At 40.9% G+C, this 21,493-nt stretch overlaps 1 protein-coding gene across 6 annotated transcripts in view; it reads left to right on the top strand.

The window, feature by feature from the left end:
- The window catches only part of LOC140478939 (inactive N-acetylated-alpha-linked acidic dipeptidase-like protein 2), a 950,375-nt gene that overhangs the window by 107,491 nt on the left and 821,391 nt on the right, over positions 1-21,493 (top strand). For all 6 annotated transcript variants that reach the window (XM_072572597.1, XM_072572592.1, XM_072572595.1 and 3 more), the window contains one exon: positions 8,320-8,401. The gene's annotated coding sequence lies outside the window, so the exon portion shown is untranslated. The remainder of the gene's footprint in view (positions 1-8,319; positions 8,402-21,493) is intronic.

The raw sequence follows: 21,493 nt of genomic DNA, 5'->3' as shown, positions 1-21,493 counted from the left end.
AATGGTGACCTTATAGAGATTTATAAAGTTAGACTATAAGAAATAGGATTGAAAATATACCATTCGGCCTATCAAGTCTACTCCCCCATTCAATCATGGCAGATGGGCATTTCAGCGCCACTTATCCGCACTCTCCCCGTATCCCTTAATTCCTTGCGAGATTAAGAATTTATTAATCTCTGCCTTGAAGTCATTTAACGTCCCGGCCTTCACTGCGCTCCGTGGCAGTGAATTCCACAGGCCCACCACACTCTGGCTGAAGAAATGGAAGAAATGTCTCCTCATTTCCATTCTAAATTGACCCCCTCTAATTCTAAGGCTTTGCCCACGAGCCCTAGTATCCCTGCCTGATGGAAATAATTTCCCAGCATTTGCTTTCTTAACCACAGACTCAACCTGCAAGTCAACCTTTGGAGAATCCTGTACACGCACTCCCAGATCCCTCTGTACTTTGACTTTATGAATTTTCTCTCAGTTCTTGCCTGTGTTCTTTTTTTCTAAAGTGCAAGACCTTGCACTTGCTCACATTGAATTTCATCAGCCATTTCTTGGACCATTTTCCTAAACTGTCTAAATCTTTCTGTAGCCTCCCCACCTACTCAGAACTACCTGCCTGTCCACCTAACTTTCTATCATTGGTGAACTTTGCCAGAATGTTCCCAATCCCTTCTTCTAGATCATTTATATATAAAGTGAGCAACTGCGGCCCCAACACTGAATCCTGCGGGACACCACTTGTCACCAGCTTCCATTCGGAAAAAGAACCTTTTATCCCAATCCTCTGCCTTCTATCAGACAGCCAATCCTCAATCCATTCCAGTAGCTCACCTTGAACACCATGGGCCCTCACCTTACTCAGCAGCCTCCCATGAGGCACCTTATCAAAAGCCTTTGGAAGGCTAGGTTGATAACATACACTGGGTTTCCCTGGTCTAACCTACTTGTTACCTCTTCAAAGAATTCTAGCAGGTTTGTCAGGCACGACCTCCCTTTACTAAATCCATGCTGACTTGTTCTAATTCGACTCTGTACTTCCAAGAATTTAGAAATCTCATCCTTAACAATGGATTCTAGAATCTTACCTACAAACGAGGTTAGGCTAATCAGCCTATAATTTTCCATCTTTTGCCTTGATCCTTTTGGACAAGGGGGTCACAACAGCAATTTTCCAATCATCTGAGACTTTCCCTGACTTCAGTGATTTTTGAAACATTACAACCAATGCCTCCATTTTTTCTTTGGCCACCTCCCTCAGAACTACGATGTTGCCCATCTGGGCCAGGAGAGTTTTCAGTTTCTAGACCATTTAGCTTATCAAGTACTTTCTCCTTTGTAATGGCCACCATACTCCACTCTTCCCCTTGACTCTCCTTAATTGTTAGGATATTATTCACGTCTTCCACTGTGAAGACTGATGCACAGTATATATTACGTTCTTCAACTATTTCCTTATCTCCCATCACTAGCCTTCCTGCATCAATTTGGAGTGGCCCAATCTCTACTTTTGCCTCTCGTTTGTTTCTAATGAATGGAAGAAACTTTTATCATAATTTCTAATATTACTGGCTAGCTTATGAGGGGTCTGGATAGGGTGAATAGATAAGGTCTTTTCCCCAGGGTGGGGTAGTCCAAAACAAGATGGTCTCAGTTTAAGCTGAGGGGGTAAATACTTAAAAGGACCTAAGGGGCAACTTTTTCACCACCTGAGGAGTGGTGTGTGTATGGAACAAGCTACCAGAGAAAGTGATGGAAGTTGGTATATTTACAACATTTTAAAAGGCATCTGGATGGCTGTATGAATAGGAAAAGATTAGAGGGATAGGAACCAAACACTGGCAAATGGACGAGATTTCTTTAGAAAATGTGGTCGGCATGGACGGGTTGGACCGATGTGTCTGTTTCCATGCTGTATATCTCTATGACTCTATGGCTCCGATTTGGGCAAGAGGATGGTATCCAAGAAATCCATCACATGACACCACCTTTTCAGTCGCTGATCCCTTGTCTGGGTGCTGACAATGGTATCCTGGCAATAGTTACCAAGTTCTGGAATGCCAGCCTTTGGTTGGAAGTCACAGGTGAGCAGAACTTTCTAATCAAGCTTTGGAATTTTTGGTTGCCAGCAGGCTTTCCACAATCTACTGCCTGGCTTCTGCTTGATTCAGCAGGCTTCCTGAACAAGGTCGGTCACATGGTTTTGTCGTCTAAACCTTCACATTTTGGACTTTTTCTGAAAATAGGAAAATCCCAACCCTACAGTGTCCTATTTTCGATCGTGTGAAGTTAATTTCTATATACGTTTTCATCTAAGGAAACGTTGTGATTTAAATAAACTTAAATCTCATTTAAATCAAAGCCTGAGTCAGACTGTGTTGTGAGGGCGGGTGGCACGGTGGCTCACAGCACCAGGGACCTGGGTTCGATTCCATCCTCGGGTGACTGGCTGTGTGGAGTTTGCACCATTTCCCCGTGTCTGTGTGGGTTTCCTCCGGGTGCTCCGGTTTCCTCCTCTAATCCAAATATATGTAGGTTGGGTGAATTTCCAAGCTAGGTTGCCCATAGTGTTCAGGGATGTGTAGGTTAGGTGTATTAGTCACGGGCATATGTAAAGTAATGGGATAGGGAATGGGTCTGGGTGGGTTACTCTTCGGAGGTTCAGTGTGTAAACAAATGGCCTGTTTACACACTGTAGAGGTTCTGTGATTGATTGAAATGTCTTCTTTCATAGCATATTTTCAAATTTAGTGTTAGGAATTTTTTTTCAGAACTGAGTTGGCAAAAAAAAAAGCTTTGCTGTATCTGAACGTTTAAAAATAATCTGCTCTTGAAGCTATTTTTAATCTGATGGATGTAAATGACCTAATTTGAATTCCTACTGCCAGTTTAAACAGTACATTGATTGTACAGTAATTGGACTGTCCGGCATATATGCTACTTCAGGGACAAAATACAGAGCAAAGTGTTTAGTTTGCATCCCTGAATAGCTTTTGATCTCCTGTGAAACAGGGTAATATCATTGCACTTGAAGGTGACAGCAGTCTCATTTATTATCCACTAACTGAAGCCATATTGTAGTTAATGGGTAGCAGAATTCAAATTCAATTTTCTATGAATATAATGATGCATAATTTGGATATAATGGGAGATTTAGTAATCCAGTATTGATCTATAAAAGTGTGCACTGTAAATTTAAATTTTCATTGTAGTTTATTTTAAATACTGAACATTCTGAATTTGTCCAGTAATTAATAGCACCAAGGCTCCTTAAACCGTTTTGTTCCAAACCCATGGCCTCTACTACCTAGAGGACAAGGGTAGCTGACACCTGGGAATACCACCACTTTCAATCTCCCCTACAAGTTACACACCATTCTGCCTTAGTAATATACCGATATTCCTTCACTGACCCCCACCCTGTAATAGCACAATGGGTGTACTTACACTACATGAACTGCAACAAATCAGAAATGTCGTTTAAATCCATTTTCTGTAGGATGAGTAGGGATGGACAATAAATGCTTGTCTGCCAGCAATGCCCACATCCTGTGAATGAATTTAAATAGTCTTGCGATGTGTATACATGTAATTCTTGTAGTATTTACTTTTAAGCTCTCATGAAGAACATAGGTATCACAATTAAAATAATTAATTTTGTTGATTTAATATTTTGCTCCCTGTCAAGCAGTTTTTAACTAGAAAGATAAAGTAACCTACGTATATACACCTTTTAGTGACTGTTCTGTCATCAGTGTAGTAACCTAAAGTTGTCAAGATTTCTGTTTTCAAAGTTGAATTCTAAGTAGGTGGGAGACCACATTGTACGTTACTTTTAGATTACAGTTATCTGCATCCAAATAATGAACTTGTACAACCTATGAATAAACGCTTAATAAATTTATATTTAAAATTGGATTTTAAACCTCGATGAGAACAAAAGTAATCACTTGGATTGCTTCAGCTTAAAAAGGCCTCTGGCAACATTTTGTTCACAACACAGGTTGGGTATATTCTAGCAAGTTTCATTAAGTGACTGACTGCACCAACACCCCAGTATGACCCAGTACAGTTTCACCACTTGAGCACACAAAAATGAGCCTGCCCCTCCCATGCAATAGTGAAGGAGTGCTGCACTATTGGACATGACTTTCATGTGATAAATTAAACAGACGCTCCATCTGGAAGGGCATGAAAGATCTAATGATGCTACGGTGAAGAAGAGCAGAGGAGTTATTTCTGGGATCCTGCCCAATGTTTACCCGTCAATCAGCATTTCCTTTTTGTGGAGACTTACTGTGTACAAATTGACTGAGTGTCCTAAGTTGCAACAATGAATATACTTTGTTGACTGTAAAGCAGTTTGAGGTATCCTCTGATCATGGAAGTGCAAGTCTTTTAGATATTTTCCAACTACTCTGTTCTTACATTCCTCTAGACAGGTTGGATGTGAATGCAGATCTACTGGCCCAGTCCTGGCACTGTGGCAAAATGGTTAGCACTGCTTCCTCACAGACCCAGGGATCCAGGTTCAATCCCAGCCTTGGGTGACTGTCTGTCTGCGTGGAGTTTGCACATTCTACCCTTATCTGCGTGGGATTCCTCTGGGTGCTCCCACAGTCCAAAGATGTCCACAGATTTGGTGAATTAACAATGCTAAATTGTCCATAATGTTCAGGAATGTGTAGGTTAGATGCATTAGTTATAGGTGAAAAAAAATGTAGAGTAATAGAGTAGAGGATTTGTTCTGGGAGGGTTGTTCTTTGGAGGGTTAGTGTGAACTTGGTGGGCCAAATGGCCTATTTCCAGACTGTAGGGATGCTAACCAAGCTGTTCAGAGATGTTATTGCATTCCTCTAGACAGACAGAGTCATAGAGATGTACAGCATGGAAACAGACCCTTCGGTCCAACCCGTCCATGCTGACCAGATATCCCAACCCAATCTAGTCCCACCTGCCAGCACCCGGCCCATATCCCTCCAAACCCTGCCTATTCATATACCCATCTATATGCCTCTTAAATGTTGCAATTGTACTAGCCTCCTCCACATCCTCTGGCAGCTCATTCCATACACATACCACCCTCTGCGTGAAAATGTTGCCCCTTAGGTCTCTTTTATATCTTTCCCCTCTCACCCTAAAGTTATGCCCTCTAGTTCTGGACTCCCCGATCCCAGGGAAAAGACTTTGTCTATTTATCCTATCCATACCCCTCATAATTTTGTAAACCTCTATAACGTCACCCCTCGGCCTCCTACGCTCCAGGGACAACAGCCCCAGCCTGTTCAGCCTCTCCCTGTAGCTCAGATCCTCCAACCCTGGCAACATTCTTGTAAATCTTTTCTGAACCCTTTCAAGTTTCACAACATCTTTCCGATAGGAAGGAGACCAGAATTGCAATATTCCAACAGTGGCCTGACCAATGCCCTGTGCAGCCACAACATGACCTCCCAACCCCTGTACTCAATACTCTGACCAATAAAGGGAAGCATACCAAACGCCTTCTTCACTATCCTATCTACCTGCGACTTCACTTTCAAGGAGCTATGAACCTGCACTCCAAGGTCTCTTTGTTCAGCAACACTCCCTAGGACCTTACCATTAAGTGTATAAGTCCTGCTAAGATTTTCTTTCCCAAAATGCAGCACCTTACATTTATCTGAATTAAACTCCATCTGCCACTTCTCAGCCCATTGGCCCATCTGGTCCAGATCCTGTTGTAATCTGAGGTAACCCTCTTCGCTGTCCACTACACCTCCAATTTTGGTGTCATCTACAAATCTACTAACTGTACCTGTTATGCTCGCATCCAAATCATTTATGTAAATGACAAAAAGTAGAGGGCCCAGCACCGATCCTTGTGGCACTCCACTGGTCACAGGCCTCCAGTCTGAAAAGCAACTCTCCTCCACCACCTTCTGTCTTCTACCTTTTGAGCCAGTTCTGTATCCAAATGGCTAGTTCTCCCTGTATTCCATGAGATCTAACCTTGCTAATCAGTCTCCCATGGGGAACCTTGTCGAACGCCTTATTGAATTCCATATAGATCACATCTACTGCTCTGCCCTCATCAATCTTCTTTGTAACTTCTTCAAAAAACTCAATCAAGTTTGTGAGACATGACTTCTCGCGCGCAAAGCCATGTTGACTATCCCTAATCAGTCCTTGCCTTTCCAAATACATGTACATCCTGTCCCTCAGGATTCCCTCCAACAACTTGCCCACCACCGAGGTCAGGCTCACCGGTAGTATGTGAATGCAGATTTACTGGCCCAGTTTTACTGATCTTACTCTTGAATGTAGTGGAGGAGCCTGTGAGATTTATACCAGAAGGCTAACTCACACCAACCTTAGTTTGTGCTTGATACAATGTGACCCAATATGATGTACAACTGACCAGATGGTATATTTGGAAAAAAGTGAGGACTGCAGATCCTGGAGATCAGAGTCGAGAGTGTGGTGCTGGAAAAATACAGCAGATCGGGCAGTATTCGAGGAGCAGGAGAATCAATGTTTCAGGCATAAGCCCTTCATCAGATAGTACCTTGGACTGCTTGGATGTTTTGATAAAGTTGTGCTACCTTTTTAATGCTGATTGAGGAACAAAATATTTTATCTCCCCTTTTCAAGCACTAGTAATTAATCTGTGGATCAACATTATTTTGTGTCTATTATATGCATCTATTTGTGGCTTCATTTGACCTTCATTAGACCTTCATTAAGGTGTGGTTGATTGCACAATTCTGACCTATTTGCATATTTCAAGTACAAATACTAGATGGTTGCAAGTACAGCTCAAGCTTAAAAGAGGTGACAAGCAATAGTAATCTAAGGAAATTTTCTTCCATTTCTTCCTCTTGAATAGATTTTGTGGAATGCATTCTTATTACCAAATATTTACAAGAGTGACATGCATTGATATATAATGACAATAATTTGTTCTAATATTAGTATCATTATATTATATTAATATAGTACTCATTAATTTAAAGTTTTATTAAAGCAAGTGTATACATTTTTGCAGGAATGATACTGTGTGAAATTTTGACAAAACCCAATGTATGAAAATTTACAAAACTGATCAACACAAAATGTAAATTGCTTAATCTTTTTAAAACACAACTTCTATTTTGAAAAAAAAAGAAGAATATTTTTCAAGATTGCTATGACATAGCTTCAAGTATTAGGAAAATAGGAACAAAGCCATTGAGCTCCCTGACTTATTCTGTCTTTCATTGAGATCATGCTGATCTGCAACCTAACTCAAGACCCACTTTGTCCCCATCTCCCTTAATAACTTTGGCTAACAATAATATATTCATCTCCGTTTTAAGATGACTGAATTATATCATATTAATTGCCATTTGCTGAAGACATTTCCAAGATCCTACCACATGTTGGTGATAAAGTGTGTCTTAATTACATTCCTTAAATGTATAGCTCTGCTTATTAGATTCTAGCCCTGGACTCCCCAAGAAGTGGAAATAGTTTCTCCCAACCTATCCTTTCGGTTCTTTTAATAGTTTGAATGTTTTGATCAAATCACCTTCACTCTTTCAGTGACCCTAATGCTTGTTTATTTAATCTCTCCTTGTGATTGAATCCATGGAGCCCAAGTATTGTTTTGGCAAAAGTATACAGCATTCCCCTAAGACCAGTATTTTTCCTAAGATGTAGTGCCTGAACCTTTCACAGAACTTGATGTGCAGCCTAATGATATGAATAATTTGCAAACGTGTCTTAGATTTTACCAAAAACTAATTACAAACTATTTTAAGATAAATTTTTGGAAATACCCTTTGCGTGTTTGGGAAGGAAAATTTTAAGATTGTCTTGGAAGAGAATTTTTGGGGGAAGAAAAAGTAGATCTGAATAGATGACCTGCATGATTATAAGCCATTTTATTAACAGTTGTTTTGCAAAATTTTATTTTGCTTCAGAAAAAATAGGAGCTTGCAGCATATTTTGATCGGCTAAAATAAAGTATTCAGAATTTGATTTAAATGTATGTGGTCAGTGAGTAGTATTGTTTCAGTGAGAGTGCTGCAGAAAATTATAAGTTTAAAAACAAATTCTAGAAATTTTGGTATTTCATCTGTACTGACATTTCAGTGTGATATTTAAGAGGGCTGCATTGTTTTTCATCTATTGTTTTTTGACTGTGCTCTTGAATGCAAGCGATCCAATGGTACTGTTCAGAAAGGAACAGGATATTATGTAGGTACTCCTATCCAAAATGTATTCCTTATCTAAGAATGCCAATTTTTTTTGTTTACATTTTGAAGCCTTGTGTGCAAACTGAATGTCAAATTTGCTTTATTACAGTGGGTGACTACACATCAACACTAATTCATTTGACTGTGAAAGACTTCAGGAAATCCTAAGGATGTGAAAGGTGTAATATAATGTAAGTTCACTCTAACTTATTGAACCTTTTCATTTTCATGTATGGTAAAAGAGGTCTTACACTTGTATTTGAGGGTTATTATGCCAGACACTAGAACACAAGCAGGAGCACTGAACTTTAAATGTTGGTGGTTAGCAGCTTAGAAATTTAGCTCTGGTAATTATACTGCTAGTTGTCATGCTATCACTCTCTGGTTTGTGCAAATATAGTGCTTTTTACACAATTTTGTTTTGAATTTAACTGCACCTATCAGTTACATAGTGGTAATATCACTGACTATCAGTGAAGTAGTACTTCACTGGTTCTCGCTAATGCTCTGGAGACACAGTTAAACTCCCACCTCGGCAGCTGGTGGAATCTAAAATAAATAAATTCTGGAATTAAAGGCTAGTCACAATAATACGGATTGTGAAACCACCATTGGCGGTCATAAAAATCTTTTTGGGTTTACAATGTCCTTTCGGGAAAGAAATGTGTCATAATTTTTTGTTTGGCCTGCATGTGATTCTGGACCAATAGCAATGTGGCTCACCATTAATTACCCTCTGAAATGGCCTTGCACACTATTCAATTCAAGAACAATTAGGGGTGGGTGATGAATGATGGTGTCACCAGCAATGCCTGCATCCCACGAAAGAATGAGGAAAAAGAAAATTACTTCTATGTAAGCTTTTCTCTCCAATGAGCATGAGACAGACATGTTGCTTGGAAGTCTATAACATCTCACACTAAGCAGTGGGGGCGTTGGTTGCTGCTGGAGGTGATAAAGGACAGGGGCATTGCAAAATCTGATTCATGTAAGATTTTTGAGCTTTTTCATTGATTTGCCTTCCATTGACTGGTCACTGCTTCAATATGTACTTTTATTAAAAATGTGTCAGAAGTCACAGAAATTTGGTATTTCCCTCTTTTCTGTCCCCAAACGACAATTCAACAGTGTCATGGACATTCTGGTATTCAGGGGATCTATCCAGTGTTCAGCCCATCAGGTGAGTCAGGTGAAATAGTTTTGTTACTACCCTGTCACACTTATCCTGTTTAAATAGTCATGCTTCTGTACCCTCACTGTTGGGGTTCCGGCAAATGCCTTATACAAAATGAAATCAGTTCTCTTGTGTCCCTTCTCTGATGTGCTATTAAAAGTTTTTAATGTACTCATTAAAGTGACCAGTTCATCCATGCAGGACCAAGTCATATGGTGTACCACAGAGTTCAATTTATTTGCATTAACAAGTGCCAAAAGGTACTTAGACATGGTATTGCTCAGGTTAATTCCTGCACCTCAAGGTTTTCTTTTTAAAGAGCATAAATGCATAATATGCATGTCCATGCAAGAGAAAAACTATGTTTTCCAAACAGCAGCCATTGATTAAATACTAGAGTATACAATATCTCGAGGGTGCAGATACAGTGTTATGTTATGCTATGCTGTATTTTTGTATTAATTTGACAGAAGATATTTAAAGTGAGTGAATCCAATTATTGATTTGCTAATCATTGAATCACAAACATCCAGGCTGAGGTACTCGGTAGTCTCATCTATTGTACGTGTGTGAATGTCCATGTGGATGGGTCCAATTTTATTGGTGAAAGATCAAGTCTATTGTATATGAGTGGACCTATATAGCAAAGTTTCACCACCTTGCTGATCAAGTTGCATGTAGGGAGTTATCCTTGAATAATTTTTCAACCAAGATCAAAAATTTAGCTCTTTCAATTTATTATTTAATACTATTTCCAAGAGTGATATGTTTGTATGATCATAGCTGCTTACATCAGTGATAGACCACTTTTTGATTCGGTCTAATCCCAAAATTCTACTGTTCCAGATCATTTATTTAGTGTAATTATTTATAACAATTTTGTTTTACCCATCACCCTGCATTATTCAATAGCTTCTTCAAGGTGTTCACGTGACTTATTCCAATAAAGACTTTTTAAAAAAATAACAAAGACCTCTGAATGCTGGAAGTCAAAAGCAAAAACAGAAATTGCTGGCAAAACTCAGCAGGTCTGGCAGCATCTTTGGAGAGAAAGCAGAGTAACATTTTGGATCCAGTGATCCTCCTTCAGAATGTTTGGCTTCAAAAGGTTCTGAAGAAGGGTCACAGACCTGAAACATTGACTCTGCTTTCTCTTCACAGATGCTGCTAGATCTGCTGCGTTTTCCCAACAATTTCTGTTTTTGTGACTCATTCCTATAGATTTGCCAGTTGTAGTTTATTACCAACTGCCAAATGTTCAAGGAGATAATCCTGGGAGTTGATTTGTTTAGCTTGCTTTTTGTTTTTTGTCATTTTAACTACTTAATGCTATGTTAGTTTCTGGAGGTGGAAAAGTGGAGTTGAGGCAAAATATTGCACTGAATGGCAGAAAGGGTTTGAAGGTCTGTACCAACTCTTATTTGTCTGCTCAACAATTATCACTAGGTCCGATGCAATTTATTTCACGTTGTTGCTGCAAGGAGCTTGTTAGTTCAAATTATAGAAACATTCTATCTCATCGTTATTTGTGATTACATGAGCTAGCCATTATCAGGCTTGATATTAAATCTTGTGAAGTAATGGAAAGAATTAGGCCAAGTTTACTATTACTCAACATCTTGATTTGTCAGCTTTGCAGGAGGGTTGGAGGATTTGATCGACAGGAAGAGGTTGAATTGGCTGGGGCTGTTTTCCCTGGAGCATCGGAAACTGAGGCTTATAAAATCACAAGGGGCATGGATAGGATAAATAGACAAAGTCTATTTGTAGGGGAGTTGTAGGGGAGTCTCCCTGTTGTAGGGGAGTCTAGGTTTAGGGCATAGGTTTAGGCTGAGAGGGGAAAGATATGAAAGAGATCTAAGGGACAACTTTTTCACGCAGAGGGTGGTATGTGTATGGAATGAGCTGCCAGAGGAAGTGGCAGAGGCTAGTACAATTGCAACGTTTAAAAGGCATCTGATTGGGTAAATGAATAGGAAGGGTTTGGAGGGATATCGGCCAGGTGCTGGCAGGTGGAACTAGATTTGGGATGGGATATCTTGTCGACATGAACGAGTTGGACCAAATGGTCTTAATCCGTGCTGTACATCTCTATGACTATGATAGCTACATAGTTGGAAAACCCAAAAAATTAGAACTAATTTGTTTATTTTTAAGGACTTCAGAAACAAATTAGCAACCTTTAGAATAGTATGAATTTGGAAATAAGATTTAAAACAAGAAAACATGACCAAATCTGATTTGTATTTAGTGTTCTTTACAAAAGTAGTTCAGGATTGTCAATGTTCCATGCAATATCAAATATGTTTGAGAGTTAGACCTGCATTTTCACTCTTGAGGTGGGGAGCATGAATTCAGAAATTTCCTAATTTACTGCTCCCTCCTCAGAAGAAACTTCTTCAGTGGCAGGATCGTTCTTCAGGGATGGAAGGTGTCAGGATACAGTTTGGAGGTGGCCACAGGGATGGTGAATTGCTGAGGCAGGCAGGAAGCTGGAAGAACACAGCAAGCCAGGCAGCATCAGGAGGTAGAGAAGTCGATGTTTTGAGTGTAATCCTTCTTCAGGACTGGGAGTGAGTATAGGGGGAGGTGCAGATAAACGGAATGGTGGGGCAGGGTAGTGAATTGGGGATTGATGAAGACGGGCAGAGGGCGTTACCTGGTTGATCAATAGGAGAAATCAATCTGGTAGGTGGCAGGGAGAAGTGAAATGGAGGGGGAGGGGCTGGGAAAGGAGTCGGGGAAGGGAAGTTACTTGAAATTGTAGAATTCAATGTTGGGTCCTCCAGACTGTAGGCTGTCCAGTTGGAAGATGAGGTGTTGTTCCTCCGGTTTGCAGTATGGTTTGTTGTGACCATGGAGATGACCAAGGATGGTCATGTCGCAAAGGGAGTAGGAAGGGGAATTAAAAAGGGTGGTGACTGGGAGATCTAGGCAGCACCTGTGGGCCCGGCTGAATGTTCGGTGAACTGTTCCCTAAGTTTATGTTTTATCTCCCTGATGTTGAGAAGACCATATCTGGAGCACTTGATGCAGTAAACTAGGTTGGAAGAGAGGTAGGTCTGTCTCACCTGGAAGGACTGTTTGCAGGCCTGGATGGAGGGATGGGGTGTATCGGCAGGTTTTGTACCTTTTCCTGGTTGCAGGGAAGGTACCTGGGGGTTCAGGGGGTCGGTGGGGAGAGGGGGACAAACCAAGGACTGTCGAAGGAATGGTCCTTACGGAAAGCACGGAGGGTTGGGGAGGGGAAGGTGTTCTTCGTGATGGGATCTAGTTAGAGTTGGTGGATGTGTTGGATACGGAGACTGGTGGGGTGATAGGTGAGGAAAAGGGGTCTCTGTCTTTATTGTGTTTTTGGGGGATGTTTAGAGCAGTGGAATGGAGAATGTAGGTGGTGCAGTGGAGGGCTGTCTGGATTACAAAGGGAGGAAAAATACATTGTTTGAAATAGGTGGACATCTGGGATGCTTGGGAGTGGAATATCTTGTTGTCCGAGCTGATATGGTGGAGGTGGAGAAATTGGGAGAACGGGATAGAGTTCTTGCAGGATACTGGGTGGGAGGAGGTGTAGTCCAGGTAGTTATGGGAGTTTGTAGTAAATGCCCATCTGGACTCTGCTGCCTGAAATGGAAATGGACAGGTCAAGAAGGGGAGGGAGGTGTCCGAAATGGGCCAAGTGAAGTTCGGGATGGGGCGAAAATTGTGGACGAAGTCGATGAACTGCTCCAATTCGGCCTGGATGGAGGATGCTGCACCGACGCAGTCTTCGATGTAACAATGGAAGAGTTGGGGCACAGTGTCTGTCTAGGTACTGAAGAGGGACTGTTCAACATAGCTGACAAAGAGGCAGGCTTTGCTAAGGCCCATCCGGGTGTCCATGGCCACCCCCTTGGATTTGGAGGAAATGGGAGGAGTTAAAGGAAATATTGTTGAGGGTAATGAACAGTTCTGCAAGGTGGGGAGGGAATTGGTGGAAGGGGACTGGATGGTCTATTGGAGAGGAAGGAGCTGAGGGTCTGAGATGGAGGGTGTGGTAGTTGTCATGGAGGTAGGCAGGAAGTGTTTGAAGCAAGGGGAGAAGATGGAGTCAAGGTAGGACGAGTTGAGTTCAGTGGGGCAGGAGCATGCCAAGATGATGAGTCAGCTGGGGTAGTTGGGGTTGTGGATCTTGGGGAGCAGGTAGAACCGAGCAGTGCGTGGCCGGGGGTTTATGAGTTTGGAGACAGTGGAGGGGAGGGGTGGATGGGTGAGGAGGGAGAGCTGGTGTGTTGGCTGGCTGCAGGTTGGCAGTAGAACACAGGGTTTCTGAAATGACTATCCTTGGCCTCCTCCATTGCCACCACGAACCCAACCGCAAATTGGAGGAACAACACCTCAGCTTCCGCCCGGGCAACCTACAGCCTACAGCCTGAAGGACACAACGTCAAGTTCTCAAATTTCAAATAACATCCCTTCTCATCTCCTGACTCCCTTTCCAGCCCCTCCCATCCCTTCCACTCCTCCCAGCTACCAACCGGATTCATTCCTTCCATTGACCAACCAGGTTGTACCCTTGCCTGTATTCACCTATCCCCACTTCATCACCCTGCTCCTGCCACCCCTTTTATCTGCAGCTCCCCCTACACCAACTCCCAGTCTTGAAGAAGGGTTACACCTGAAACTTCAACTTCTCCACCTCCTGATTCTGCCTGGCTTGCTGTGTTCTTCCAGCCTCCTGCCTGTCTACTTTGGATTCCAGCATCTGCCGTTTTTTTTGTTTCTAACCAAAAGCTGAGTCAGGCTGTTTAAAAAGTCCTCTTCAGTTTTTCAGGATTTTTCTTGTAGTTGCTTTCTCAAATTCTAGACTCTGTAGCATTAAACCTATGCATTTCCTTGTTCCCCATTCACTTCTCATGCCCCACCGATCCCCATGATTGCTTATAGCCTCCATACCAGTTCATGCTAACTCAGTCTTTGACTATGCACCCTTCTTACCAACTCACCCAGTGACCAGACCTCAGGAGCCATGTTAAGAAAAAGTAAAATAAATTTCTAAATACATGGTGACTTGCCTGTATTTTCAAGAAATGGCTGTGGTTCATTCCAAACTTTGTAAATTATTTCCAAGTATTTTACCTCTTATAAAATCAAAGATTTGTGTTCATAATCCCATACCAAAGACAGTTAATCTTTTAATAATCACTTTCAGCTATTGATCACACCGAAATTAGAACCTTCTACTGGGATAATTTTAGGTTAAAGAGAACAGCCAAGCATTCATGATGAGATAATGATAGCCTTTTATGATAATGACAGTAAACAGCTTTCATAACTGCTTGATTGGGTTTTGATTACCTTGCACAAAAACAAACAACCTATTTTAAAAATTATTAAAAGTTTAGGGGATTTAAATAACTTGATAGCTTGGCGGTTCTGCAGCCCTTGAAGAGTCCACAAAATCAGAATTCCCACACTGAGGGTTAACATCCCTGCAGCAGCAGAAGTGGTATCTGTTTGAACTCAACGCTGAATTCTACTTTTGCTTTATCAGTAAAAACGGAATCTGTTGGAGATGGGAGTGGAATTTCTGGATTCAGATCCTGTCTGCCAATTTGAGAAGTTCACAGAGTCACATCAGGTCTTCAAAAATCTTGGCCTGAAAATCTCTGTATACATGCAACACCTACATTATATCATCCTCTGAAGGGAGGCAAGCTCAGTGAGTGTACTGAAGCCCCCAGTCATACATCGGAACTTGAATATCCGACCAGTACTCAAGTCGTGGCCTGTCTCTTGGTTTTTACTTGACAAAATTTTGAGCGTCACCAGAATCCTGTTACCTATATCCTAACTCTCACTAACTCCCCTTTATCCACAATGTTCTGGCACAGCGTCAATTTTATAATTTCCAGCCTTCTTTCAAAATCTCTTCATGGTCTTGCCCCTCCTTATTTCTACCATCTTCTCCAGCCCTTAGTCCCTGGATAGCCTCCAATATTTCTTAATTGAGGGCATTACAAAAATTTTACTCAGCACAAATGCATCATTTTATCAACGTCCTTTTTACTTAGTTTTCTGTCACTAAAGGAAAACACTTGTTAATAAAATATTTCTGATATTTGGAAATTAAAAAAAATATATATTGTGCCTTCCATGATCTCACAATATCCCAAAGTGTTTTACAGTTAAGTGCTTATGGTCATGATGTAATGTTAGTAATTGTGGCTGGAATTTGCACACTAGATGATCACAAATCAGTGATGGATAAATAATCAGTTGATTTATTTTAGGGATGTTTGTTACAAGATAGATGCACGCCAAGGTAAAGTCCCCTGCTGCTCTTCAAAGAGTGATATGTGATCATTTATATGTATGTGAGAATTTGAAAGATACCATATCTGACGGTGCAGTGCTCCACCAACACTGACATGAACTTTCAGCCTTGATTGTGTAATGAAGTCTCCAGAGTGAGGTTTGAACCTGTGATTTTCTGAGTCAGAGCTGAGTGTATTACTACTGAGCCACAGCTGACACTAGATCTGAATTTAAACCTTTTTATTACTGTAGGTAATTATGTGAGATCTTGCAATTAATTTTGGCCACATTTTATTTTAATGATGGACTTCTGAACTTCAACTTTGAAATGGACAAGTGAATTTGGATTGTTGTGTAGGTGGATGATGTGTTACTTTTTAATCTCATTTAAGCATAAATAAGAAAATGTGATCCATTGTGGAATTTGTTTCTCAGTGTTTGCTGTTTGAAATAATGAGGCAGGATGCCAACAAAAATTTGCTTTCATTGTGTTAATGATGTGTTTAGTTGTTACTTGGCTGCTGGTTGCTTTCCATGAGCAACTCAATCAGTCGAACGATGAGCAGATATAATCTGGAAGTGGCATGTCAGAAGACTCCAACCTTGAGCTATATCTTTGGCCCATTTCTTAAAAAATAATTGAGTGGAAGTTGAGAGTTTTGTGAAACATAATCACAATGGTGTGTCACATGAATTGTGGAATGTCTCATTAGGCTATATTTCACACCTTAACATCTTAAAGGATATCATCCCTGTTTGAATGTTCTCATCCTTGTTTGAATGTTCTCATCCTTGTTTGGATGTTATTCCCTGCTTATCATGGCACTATTACCTGTAATGTTATCTCTCTTTTTCTTTCATTTTTGCCAATCTGAGTAAAATTTGCTGATTTTGGTTACAAGTTATATATGTACAAGATGGTCCTGAGTAAATGTTTTTTCTGTGATAATATAATACAATAATACCTATGATTATATTTTTAAACTATCTGCTGATTTGATTCACCAACTTACAAAGTTCAACCAATATATTTTGGTTTAACATTCAAGAAGGCTCTTTACTGATCCTTATCCATGACTGCTTCTCTCCCAGTCTTTAAAAGGCTATTCAAAGCCTTCCATCCATTGACTGCATCTATACTTCCCACTACTTTGGGAAAGCAAACAACATAATCAAAGATGCTTCGCACACCAGCTGTACTCTCTTCAGGCAGAAGATATTAAAGTTTGTATATGTGTACAAATATATTCAAGGGCAGCTTCTTAAATTTTAATGTTAGTCTCACTCTCTGCAGCGGTAACATTGTGTTCTTCGCTGTATTCTCTTAGCCTAATGATCTGCCTGCAAAACAAACTTTTCACTGTATCTAGATACATGAGTATAATAAATCAAAGCAAATAAATTTCTTGCCTATTTTTTCCTTTAGTGTGAATGCAGTTAACCCTTTTTATGTTAAGATTATGGGGCCCAAAGTGTTAAATATTTCATTTGTGATTCTCCGGTTTCCTGTAAGCAAATAGTGAAGTGATTGAGATCAGGTGGATCTCATTGACTGAGATCATTGACCAGGTTAACAGCCCCAGTCAATCAGGGAGCCCTGGCCGACAGATATAAATATGGGATTCAGCGAGTCTCCTCACTTCAGGGACTGACTCCAACCTGGCTGGTCACTGCCAGTGTACTTAACATGCCTAAATAAAGGGTGATATGGTGATGGGATATCGGAAATGGCCCTGCATATGATGAAGGGCTTTTGATAAAAACGTTGATACTCCTCCTCGGATGCAGCCTGACCTGCTGTACTTTTCCAACACCACACTCTCTCTATTGCATGGATATGAGATGAGGATAACTTATAAAGTTCACAGCAGGTGAGGCGGTCCTGAATAAACATGTGGGTCACCTGAAAGCTGCTACCTCACAAACGGGACAGGAGCAAAACAGACTTGGTGCCTCATAAAAGCCAGAAGTCCTATCAGAAGCATTGGGTTCTCCACCTCCATCTAGCATCAACAAAACCTCAGACCTAGATGGATGCAGCCTTGATACTATTACTACTGGAAGAAGAGGAGGAAACTTTGTGGAAGCAAGAGATAGGCTATGGTCCAGTACACACCACCCATGTCTGAGTCAGCAGAATGAGACCTGGGGCGAGAAGATCCCAGGAGAAGCTGCAAGAGAAGGACCAAGCTTAAACCCTGAACTTAGGAGGTGATACATGTAGTTATTGGAACCATGTGGATCTAATTGATTGAGATCCTTGATTGGGTTGTTCACCTGGGCCAATTAGGGAGCCCTGGTTGACCGATACAAATAGGGGAACCTTTTTGAGAACTCAGCATTGCCCTTTGAAGAGAAGGGCAATCGTTGTCACTGGCCACTTGGTTGTTTCTTTTCTTCCTGGTGGTGGGATATGAATAAAAGTTTTTGGCACTTGTTATTCTTCACTGTGTCCTACACCTGAACACACACGACTTGGGTGCTGGGGAAAAGAAGCATTACTGCTGTTTGGCAGTAGTGTGGGGGTTTTTTGGGAAAAAAAATAAAAAAGGGGATTCAGTGAGTCTCCTGACTTCAGGGACTGACTCTGAGTCACAGCCAGTGTACTGTGCACATTGAAATAAAGGGTGACATGTGACAGGATACTAGCCTCTGTGAGGTTATTTCAAAATGCAATAAAGATGGTTTGCAACTTCCAAAAATTCAGCAATGCGATATGTTTTCTTACTATCTGAAAATTCTTTTTTATTTGTATAAGGTGTATTGAAGACTGTAGCTCATTGATAACACTCTTAAATCTGAAATTCCAGGTATGAAATGTAAGTTATAAAGGACAGACAAAATGATTGGTTTTCAAGTCAATACCACTCTGCATAAGAGAATTAAGATTTGCTTTTAGTATTCTTGCTGTAACATTTTTGGCCTCATATAGACATTTCTCAGCTTTTCTTTTCCCCTTAATCTTTCGATTCCCAAAGAGACTCATTATAGAGCTAAAACTGAAGGAACTAATTGCTGCAGGCAGTTTGGTATTGTCTTTGATGCACAGAGACTAGCTGCTGACCCACTAGAGCATGAAGAATAACACCGTGTGTTGGAGATATCCAAAGGACACAGTGACAGGACTAGAGAGATAGTTATGTTTTGTTTCCCTAATCCAGTGCACTTCTTATCATATATTAGTACACAACAAGCATATGGGGGCTAATTGTCTCTAATCAGCAAACCTTCACTGGTGTTCAAGCAACCCAATTAACCTTTGAATTACTCAATTTTTGTCAGTTTGATCCAGTTTTCTGTTATGTTGACATTCTTTTGTTATTTTGAAACGCAGAATGTCTGGGATTGTCTTTCCGTTTACGGTCTCCTGGATACTGCTAGAACTAACCTTGCTAATCTAAATAGAATCATGCTGAAGCCCAAGAGGGGCTAAGTGAAATGGGAGGGGGTAGGGAACATTTGATTTGAAGCACTGTCATTGTTTGGAGCTCTGTATTCATTTTTAAATTTGTAATGGCTCCCATTTGACAAGTGAAGGTTTACACTGTGAATCTAAATGGGGTCTTGGCTTTCCTTTCCTTTCCCACAGGATATTTTATATTTTAAAAAGGTCATATTTCTGTGTTGAAAACTTTGTTCACTGTTTTCTGAATTTAGAATGTCAATTTCCAGTTTATTTTGGTGATTGTGTCTATCCTGGAACCTGCAATGTTAGCTGCTCTTAGAGTTGACTGGAATTGTCAATCAAGCAAAATATGTATTCTATTGTCAAATTTCCTGCATTTATCAATACATGGAAAGAACTTGAAATATTTTCTGCATAAATGCTGCTTCCATTATGACCATTTTCTGTCCGACTGAAAGAATCTTGTTTGTTTCCTTAGATTATATGCTATTCCAATTGTCAAACAAGTTGACCACTAATATTAGATTTAATCAACAATGTTTTACGTCATCTTCATCATACAGCATTAGAGTCATAGAGATCTACAGTACAGAGAAAGGCCCTTCAGCCCAATATGTCTGCGCTGCTCAAAAACTATCTAACTATTCAATCCCCCACAGTCATTGATCCCTCTATCAAAGGGAAAAGTGTCTTCCTATTTAGTTGATGTATGTCCCTTATAATTTTATACAATTGAGTCAAGACTCTTTCAATTTCTACTGCTCTAAGGAAAACAATCCCAGTCTGGCCAGTCTGTCTTCATAATGGAAACTGTCCAGCCCAGGCAACATTCTGGAAAATCTTCTCTGCACCCTTGCCAGTATTATCATATCCCTCCTGTAATGTGGATGCCAGAACAGCACAGAATTTTCTAGCTGTGGCCGATGTTCCAACATTACCTCCTTGCTCTTAAACTGTGTGTCTTGAATAATAAAGACCAGTATACCAAATGCCACCTTAACCACTTTATACACATGTCCCGATACCTTAAGGGATTGGTGTACATGCAAAGGTCCCTCTGAACCTCTATGTTCTTCATGGTCCTACCGTTCATCATGTATTCCCTTGCCTTGTTTGCCCTGTCCAAGTGCATCATCTCACATTTATCTGCATTGAATTCCACGTGCCACTGATCTGTCTACCTATATCCTAGTAGTCGAAGGGTATTGTTCTCATATTCACCGTGCCACCAATTTTTATATCATTTACAAACTTAACGATTAACCCTCTGACATTCAAGTGTAAATCATTTGTATAAACCTGAACAGCAAAGGCCCCATCATTGACCCCTGTGGCACCCCACCAGACATACACTTCTAGTTGGAGAAACACTGTTGAACCATCACCCTCTCCTTCCTGCCACTCAGCCAATTGTGAATCCAATTAGCCAAATTTCTGAGATTCTAAGAGCAGTTAGCTTTGCTATCAGCCTCTCATGAGGGATCTTATCAAAAACCTTGCTGAAGTTCAAGTAGACTACATCAAAAGCATTACCCTCCTCTCCACACCTGGTCACCACTTTGGAAATTTCACTCAAGTTAGTCAGACGTGATTTCTCCTTTACAATACCTTGCTGACAGATTTTTTTTTAACTTGTGGGATGTGGGCATTGCTGGCTGGGCAGCATTTATAACCTGTCCTAGCTGCCTTCTTGAACTGCTGCTTCAGGTTGACCCACATTGCTATAAGGGAGAGAATTCCAGGACTTTGATGTAGCGGCATTGAAATATTCCATCCCACTCCTGATTTGTGCCTTGTAGATGGTGTGCACACTTTGGGGAGTCAGGAGTGAGTCATTTTCCAGCATTCCTAGCCTCTGACCTGCTCTTGTAGCCATTATATTTATACATCTAATCGAGTTCAGTTTCCAATCAATGATGACCGCACAGGATGTTGAAAGTGGGGGGAGGCTAGTAATGGTAACATCATTGAATGTCATAGCGCAGTGGTTAGATTGTCCCATATTGGAAATGGTTAATGCCTAGCATTTGTGTGGCAAGAAAGTTACTTGAGTCAGTTCAAACCTTGATATTGTCCAGATCTTGTACATTTGAACATGGACTGCTTCAGTATCTAATGAGCCGCGAATGGTGCTGAGCATTGTGCAATCATAGGTGAACATCCCCAATTCTGACCTTACGATGGAAGAAAGGTTATTGATGAAGCAGCTGAAGATGGTTGGGCCTCAGACGCGACCTGAGGAGCTCCTGCAGAGATGTCCTGGAGCTGAGATGACTGAACTCCAAAAACCACAACCGTTATCCTCTGTGCAAGGTACGACCCCACCCACCTGAGAGTTTGTCCCCTGGTGCCAGCTGATTCCAGTTAACGCTCCTTGATGCCACACTCAGTCGATTGCAGCCTTGATGT

This window comes from Chiloscyllium punctatum, chromosome 6 (assembly GCF_047496795.1).
Source record: "Chiloscyllium punctatum isolate Juve2018m chromosome 6, sChiPun1.3, whole genome shotgun sequence".
Taxonomy (NCBI): Eukaryota; Metazoa; Chordata; class Chondrichthyes; order Orectolobiformes; family Hemiscylliidae; genus Chiloscyllium; species Chiloscyllium punctatum.
The sequence above is the reverse complement of the archived record's forward strand: the minus strand, read 5'-3'. Positions and strand labels throughout refer to the sequence as shown.